Raw genomic sequence first — 8,747 nt, forward strand, 5'->3', positions numbered from 1 at the left:
GAGAAGCACGGTGGCTAGGAAAAACTCCCTAGAAAGGCCAATACCTAGGAAGAAACCTAGAGAGGAACCAGGTGATGTGGGGTGGCCAGTCCTCTTCTGGCTGTGCCGGGTGGAGATTATAACAGAACATGGTCAAGATGTTCAATGTTCATAAATGACCAGCATGGTCGAATAATAATAAGGCAGAACAGTTGAAACTAGAGCAGCAGCACAGTCATTCTCTCTACTATTATTCTGACATTTCACATTCTTGTGATCCTAACTGACCTAAGACGGGGATTTTTTTTTTACTAAGATGAAATGTCAGAAATTGTGAAAAACTGGGTTTAAATGTATTTGGCTGAAGGTGTATGTAAACTTCTGACTTCAACTGTCATTTGATTAAATGTGGCCTGCATTCTACTGTCAGGAGAGGAAAGCGTGTATCACAAATGGCATTCTATTCCCTACATAGTGACTATGGCCAGTAGGGCTCTGTAGGCAGTTTAACCCACTGTTCCTAGGCCGTCATTGAAAATAAGAATTTGTTCTTTAACTGACTTGCCGAGTTAAATAAAGGTAAAATAAATAAAAAATAGATACCATTTGTGACACAGCGACAAGCAGCAAATAGCAGTGAAACAAATTCTTGGCAGTGCACTAGTGTAGAGGAGAGGATCTAACGTAAGCCTTGTTTATACCTGCTGAAAATATGTCCTTTGTCCTGATCGTGCCCACATTCTGATCTAGCCCACATTCTGATTGTGCCCATATTTTCATAAATATGTCTACACATCATGGTTGGGGTCAATTCCATTTCTATTCAATTCAGGAAGTACACTGAAATTGGAATTTAAATGGAATGAACCCAAAACCTACTATACATGGTATTAAAATGTGTCTTGTGTCCCTAGTCCACTGTGTCGGCTCTGTGACCAGATTTTCGGGTCCCCCCCACTTGTTCTCAACTAGCTTACCTGGTTAAATAAAGGTGAAAAAAATTATAAGAGGCGGGATGAATATGATTTAAATGGTTTCACTGTCCAGATCTGTTTACACTTGCAGCTATATCCAGACACAATGGGTCCCTGAGGTGGTCAGGAAGATCTGATCAATTACAATGTGTCTGTTTAATCGTCTACACCTGTCTGAAAAAAGTGGGCATAATCACAATGTGGAGAAGATGAAGACAAAGGATGTTAGAACCAGGTGTAGACAGGGCTTCCGTTGCCATGGAGAACGGGGCTAGAGACTCCCAGTGAGCCTAACACAATGTGCCAGGCAGCCTAACAATGTTGTTTACTGGATTTGGTGGGGGGGGGGGGAATAGTCGCTACGTGTTTGTTTAGGGGCACACATACACACACAGCGCACGTACTCCCAGGAAGACATGAATACACACACACATAGACAAACGCACACACGCATGAACACACAAACATTCATGCATGCTTGCCAACTACTGTATTTACAAGCACACACGTAAATTCTTAAACACACACACTACACACACACACACACACACACGCAATTTTCCCTAACCCTTACCGTAACCTGTACATCTAACCCCAACCCCTAAATGTAACCCTGAACCTAACCCCTAACTCTAATTGTAACCCTGAACCTAACCCCTAACCCCTAACTCTAATTGTAACCCTGAACCTAACCCCTAACTCTAATTGTAACCCTGAACCTAACCCCTAACCCCTAACTCTAATTGTAACCGTAACCCTAACCCCTGACTCTAATTGTAACCCTAACCCTAACTCCTAACTCCTAACTCTAATTGTAACCCTAACCCCTAACCCCTAACTCTAATTGTAACCCTAAACCTAACCCCTAACTCTAATTGTAACCCTAACCCTAACTCCTAACTCCTAACTCTAATTGTAACCCTAACCCTAACTCCTAACTCCTAACTCTAGTTGTAACCCTAACCCTTAACCCCTAACTCTAATTGTAACCCTAACCCTAACCCCTAACTCTAATTGTAACCCTAACCCTAACCCCTAACTCTAATTGTAACCCTAACCCTAACCCCTAACCCCTAACTCTAATTGTAACCCTAAACTTAACCCCTAACTCTAAATGTAACCCTGAACCTAACCCCTAACTCTAAATGTAACCCTGAACTTAACCCCTAACCCCTAACTCTAATTGTAACCCTAACCCTAACCCCTAACTCTAATTGTAACCCTAACCCTAACCCCTAACTCTAAATGTAACCCTGAACTTAACCCCTAACCCCTAACTCTAATTGTAACCGTAACCCTAACCCCTAACCCCTAACTCTAATTGTAACCGTAACCCTAACCCCTAACCCCTAACTCTAATTGTACCCCTAACCCCTAACTCTAATTGTAACCGTAACCCTAACCCCTAACCCCTAACCCCTAACTCCTAACTCTAATTGTAACCGTAACCCCTAACCCCTAACTCTAATTGTAACCCTGAACCTAACCCCTAACTCTAATTGTACCCCTAACCCCTAACTCTAATTGTAACCGTAACCCTAACCCCTAACCCCTAACCCCTAACTCCTAACTCTAATTGTAACCGTAACCCCTAACCCCTAACTCTAATTGTAACCCTGAACCTAACCCCTAACTCTAATTGTAACCCTAACCCCTAACCTCTAATTGTAACCGTAACCCTAACCCCTAACTCTAATTGCAACCCTAACCCTAACCCCTAACCCCTAACTCTAATTGTAACCGTAACCCTAACCTCTAACTCTAAATGTAACCCTGAACCTAACCCCTAACCCCTAACTCTAAATGTAACCCTGAACTTAACCCCTAACCCCTAACTCTAATTGTAACCCTAACCCTAACCCCTAACTCTAATTGTAACCCTAACCCTAACCCCTAACTCTAAATGTAACCCTGAACTTAACCCCTAACTCTAAATGTAACCCTGAACTTAACCCCTAACCCCTAACTCTAATTGTAACCCTAACCCTAACCCCTAACTCTAAATGTAACCCTGAACTTAACCCCTAACTCTAAATGTAACCCTGAACTTAACCCCTAACCCCTAACTCTAATTGTAACCGTAACCCTAACCCTAACTCTAATTGTAACCGTAACCCTAACCCCTAACCCCTAACTCTAATTGTAACCGTAACCGTAACCCCTAACCCCTAACTCTAATTGTAACCCTAACCCCTAACCCCTAACTCTAATTGTAACCGTAACCCTAACCCCTAACCCCTAACCCCTAACTCCTAACTCTAATTGTAACCGTAACCCCTAACCCCTAACTCTAATTGTAACCCTGAACCTAACCCCTAACTCTAATTGTAACCCTAACCCCTAACCTCTAATTGTAACCGTAACCCTAACCCCTAACTCTAATTGCAACCCTAACCCTAACCCCTAACCCCTAACTCTAATTGTAACCGTAACCCTAACCTCTAACTCTAAATGTAACCCTGAACCTAACCCCTAACCCCTAACTCTAAATGTAACCCTGAACTTAACCCCAAACTCTAATTGTAACCGTAACCCTAACCCCTAACCCCTAACCCCTAACTCTAATTGTAACCGTAACCCTAACCCCTAACTCTAATTGTAACCGTAACCCTAACCCCTAACTCTAATTGTAACCGTAACCTGAACATCTAACCCCTAACTCTAATTGTAACCGTAACCTGTACATCTAACCCCTAACTCTAATTGTAACCGTAACCCTAACCCCTAACTCTAATTGTAACCGTAACCCCTAACTTTAATTGTAACCGAAACCCTAACCCCTAACCCCTAACTCTAATTGTAACCCTAACTCTAATGGTAACCGTAACCCTAACCCCTAACCCGAACTCTAATTGTAACCGTAACCTGTACATCTAACCCCTAACTCTAATTGTAACCGTAACCCTAACCCCTAACTCTAATTGTAACCCTAACCCCTAACTCTAATTGTAACCGTAACCCTAACCCCTAACCCCTAACTCTAATTGTAACCGTAACCCTAACCCCTAACCCCTAACTCTAATTGTAACCCTGAACCTAACCCCTAACCCCTAACTCTAATTGTAACCCTAACCCTAACCCCTAACCCCAAACCCTGTGTGGTTTTATTTGGTGTGGTTTGGTGTGGTGTGGTTTGGTTTTATTTGGTGTGGTTTGGTGTGGTTTTGTGGTTTGGTGTGGTTTTGTGGTTTGGTTTTGTGTGGTTTGGTTTGGTTTTATGTGGAGGGGTTTGGTGTGGTGTGGTTTGGTTTTATGTGGTTTGGTTTTCTGTGGTGTGGTTTGGTGTGGTGTGGTTTTCTGTGGTGTGGTGTGGTTTGGTTTTCTGTGGTCTGGTGTGGGTTGGTTTGGTGTGGTTTGGCCGCGGCACATTTCCATGGTAAATCTAGTGTTTCATTTCTGTGCCACAGTTCCCAAGTGCTCATCATTCATTCTGATGACTCACAGAACAACACACACCCTCTGTGAGGGTGTGGTCTAGTTAAAAGAGGAGTTCCCTATGTGGGGTTGTGGTCTAGTTCTGGGAGGAGGAGTTCCCTATGTGGGGGTGTGGTCTAATTATAGGAGGATCCTCCTCTGTAGGGGTGTGGCCTAATTCTAGGAGGAGTTCCCTCTGTGGGGGTGCGGTCTAATTCTAGGAGGAGGAGGAGTTCCCTCTATAGGGGTGTGGTCTAATTATAGGAGGAGTTCCTTTTGTGGGGGTGTGATCTAATTATAGGCGGAGGAGTTTCCTTTGTGGGGGTGTGGTCTAATTATAGGAGGAGGAGTTCCCTATGTGGGGGTGTGGTCTAATTATAGGAGGAGGAGTTTCCTCTGTGGGGGTGTGGTCTAAATATAGGAGGAGGAGTTCCCTCTCTGGGGGTGTGGTCTAATTATAGGAGGAGGAGTTCCCTCTGTGGGAGTGTGTGGGCAGAAAATGTATTCATTTCAGTTGAAGAATGTGGGGCGGCAGGTACCCTAGTGGTTAGAGCATTGGACTAGTACCTTTATGAAAAAATATGTTCCAAAGTATTAGGCCATAAAGTGGGAATAACCTTTTTTTATTAACTAGGCAAGTCAGTTAAGAACAAATTCTTATTTTCAATGAGGGCCTAGGAACAGTGGATTAACTGCCTGTTCAGGGGCAGAACGACAGATTTTTACCTTGTCAACTCGGGGATTTGAACTTGAAACTTTTCGGTTACTAGTCCAATGCTCTAACCACTAGGGTACCTGCCGCCACACATTCTTCAACTGAAATGAATACATTTCTATACATTTTTTTAAGTCATGGATCCCCATTAGATTCTGTCAAGGCAGCAGATACTCTTCCTGGGGTTTATCATGTATCCCCATTAGTTCCTGCCAAGGCAGCAGCTACTCTTAATTGGGTTTATTATGGATCTCCATTAGTTCCTGCCAAGGCAGCAGCTACTCTTAATTGGGTTTATTATGGATCTCCATTAGTTCCTGCCAAGGCCGCAGCTACTTTTCCTGGGGTTTATCATGGATCCCCATTAGTTCCTACCAAGGCAGAAGCTACTCGTCCAGGGATTTATTATGGATCCCCATTAGTCCCAGCCAAGGCAGCATCTACTCTTCTTGGGGTTTATTATGGATCCCCATTAGATTCTGTCAAGGCAGCAGCTACTCTTCCTGGGGTTTATCATGTATCCCCATTAGTTCCTGCCAAGGCAGCAGCTACTCTTCCTGTGGTTTATCATGGATCCCCATTAGTTCCTGCCACGGCCGCAGCTACTTTTCCTGGGGTTTATCATGGATCCCCATTAGTTCCTGCCACGGCCGCAGCTACTTTTCCTGGGGTTTATCATGGATCCCCATTAGTTCCTGTCAAGGCAGCAGCTACTCTTCCTGGGGTTTATTATGGATCCTCATTAGTTCTTGACAAGGCAGCAGCTACTCTTCCTGGGGTTTATTATTGGATCCTCATTAGTTCCTGACAAGGCAACAGCTACTCTTCCTGGGGTTTATTATGGATCCCCATTAGTTCCTGCCAAGGCAGCAGCTACTCTTCCTGGGGTTTATTGTGGATCCTCATTAGTCCCTGACAAGGCAGTAGCTACTCTTCCTGTGTTTCTATGGATCCCCATTAGTTCCTGCCAAGGCAGCAGCTACTATTCCTGGGGTTTATTGTGGATCCCCATTAGTTCCTGCCAAGGCAGCAGCTACTATTCCTGGGGTTTATTATGGATCCCCATTAGTTCCTGCCAAGGCAGCAGCTACTATTCCTGGGGTTTATTGTGGATCCCCATTAGTTCCTGCCAAGGCAGCAGCTACTATTCCTGGGGTTTATTATGGATCCCCATTAGTTCCTGCCAAGGCAGCAGCTACTCTTCCTGGGGTTTATTATGGATCCCCATTAGTTCCTGCCAAGGCAGCAGCTACTCTTCCTGGGGTTTATTATGGATCCCCATTAGTTCCTGCCAAGGCAGCAGCTACTATTCCTGGGGTTTATTATGGATCCCCATTAGTTCCTGCCAAGGCAGCAGCTACTCTTAATTGGGTTTATTATGGATCTCCATTAGTTCCTGCCAAGGCAGCAGCTACTCTTAATTGGGTTTATTATAGATCTCCATTAGTTCCTGCCAAGGCCGCAGCTACTTTTCCTGGGGTTTATCATGGATCCCCATTAGTTCCTACCAAGGCAGAAGCTACTCGTCCAGGGGTTTATTATGGATCCCCATTAGTCCCAGCCAAGGCAGCAGCTACTCTTCTTGGGGTTTATTATGGATCCCCATTAGATTCTGTCAAGGCAGCAGCTACTCTTCCTGGGGTTTATCATGTATCCCCATTAGTTCCTGCCAAGGCAGCAGCTACTCTTCCTGTGGTTTATCATGGATCCCCATTAGTTCCTGCCACGGCCGCAGCTACTTTTCCTGGGGTTTATCATGGATCCCCATTAGTTCCTGCCACGGCCGCAGCTACTTTTCCTGGGGTTTATCATGGATCCCCATTAGTTCCTGTCAAGGCAGCAGCTACTCTCCCTGGGGTTTATTATGGATCCTCATTAGTTCTTGACAAGGCAGCAGCTACTCTACCTGGGGTTTATTATTGGATCCTCATTAGTTCCTGCCAAGGCAGCAGCTACTCTTCCTGGGGTTTATTGTGGATCCTCATTAGTCCCTGACAAGGCAGTAGCTACTCTTCCTGTGTTTCTATGGATCCCCATTAGTTCCTGCCAAGGCAGCAGCTACTATTCCTGGGGTTTATTATGGATCCCCATTAGTTCCTGCCAAGGCAGCAGCTACTATTCCTGGGGTTTATTGTGGATCCCCATTAGTTCCTGCCAAGGCAGCAGCTACTATTCCTGGGGTTTATTATGGATCCCCATTAGTTCCTGTCAAGGCAGCAGCTACTCTTCCTGGGGTTTATTATGGATCCTCATTAGTTCTTGACAAGGCAGCAGCTACTCTACCTGGGGTTTATTATTGGATCCTCATTAGTTCCTGACAAGGCAGCAGCTACTCTTCCTGGGGTTTATTATGGATCCCCATTAGTTCCTGCCAAGGCAGCAGCTACTCTTCCTGGGGTTTATTGTGGATCCTCATTAGTCCCTGACAAGGCAGTAGCTACTCTTCCTGTGTTTCTATGGATCCCCATTAGTTCCTGCCAAGGCAGCAGCTACTATTCCTGGGGTTTATTGTGGATCCCCATTAGTTCCTGCCAAGGCAGCAGCTACTCTTCCTGGGGTTTATTATGGATCCCCATTAGTTCCTGCCAAGGCAGCAGCTACTCTTCCTGGGGTTTATTATGGATCCCCATTAGTTCCTGCCAAGGCAGCAGCTACTATTCCTGGGTTTATTATGGATCCCCATTAGTTCCTGCCAAGGCAGCAGCTACTCTTAATTGGGTTTATTATGGATCTCCATTAGTTCCTGCCAAGGCAGCAGCTACTCTTAATTGGGTTTATTATGGATCTCCATTAGTTCCTGCCAAGGCCGCAGCTACTTTTCCTGGGGTTTATCATGGATCCCCATTAGTTCCTACCAAGGCAGAAGCTACTCGTCCTGGGGTTTATTATGGATCCCCATTAGTTCCTGCCAAGGCAGCAGCTACTCTTCCTGGGGTTTATTGTGGATCCTCATTAGTCCCTGACAAGGCAGTAGCTACTCTTCCTGTGTTTCTATGGATCCCCATTAGTTCCTGCCAAGGCAGCAGCTACTATTCCTGGGGTTTATTGTGGATCCCCATTAGTTCCTGCCAAGGCAGCAGCTACTATTCCTGGGGTTTATTATGGATCCCCATTAGTTCCTGCCAAGGCAGCAGCTACTATTCCTGGGGTTTATTGTGGATCCCCATTAGTTCCTGCCAAGGCAGCAGCTACTATTCCTGGGGTTTATTATGGATCCCCATTGTTCCTGCCAAGGCAGCAGCTACTCTTTCCTGGGGTTTATTATGGATCCCCATTAGTTCCTGCCAAGGCAGCAGCTACTCTTCCTGGGGTTTATTATGGATCCCAATGTTCCTGCCAAGGCAGCAGCTACTTATCCGGGGTTTATTATGGATCCCCATTAGTTCCTGCCAAGGCAGCAGCTACTCTTAATTGGGTTTATTATGGATCTCCATTAGTTCCTGCCAAGGCAGCAGCTACTCTTATGGGTTATTATGGATCTCCATAGTTCCTGCCAAGGCCGACAGCTACTTACTGGGCTTTGGGTTTATCATGGATCCCCATTAGTCACCAAGGCAGGAGCTATCGGCCAGGGGTTTATTCCATGGATCCCCATTAGTCCCAGCAAGGCAGCAGCTACTCTTCCTGGGGTTTATTATGGATCCCCATTAGTTCCTGCCCAAGGC

The sequence above is a fragment of the Oncorhynchus kisutch genome, linkage group LG17 (genome assembly GCF_002021735.2).
Source record: "Oncorhynchus kisutch isolate 150728-3 linkage group LG17, Okis_V2, whole genome shotgun sequence".
NCBI classification, from domain to species: domain Eukaryota; kingdom Metazoa; phylum Chordata; class Actinopteri; order Salmoniformes; family Salmonidae; genus Oncorhynchus; species Oncorhynchus kisutch.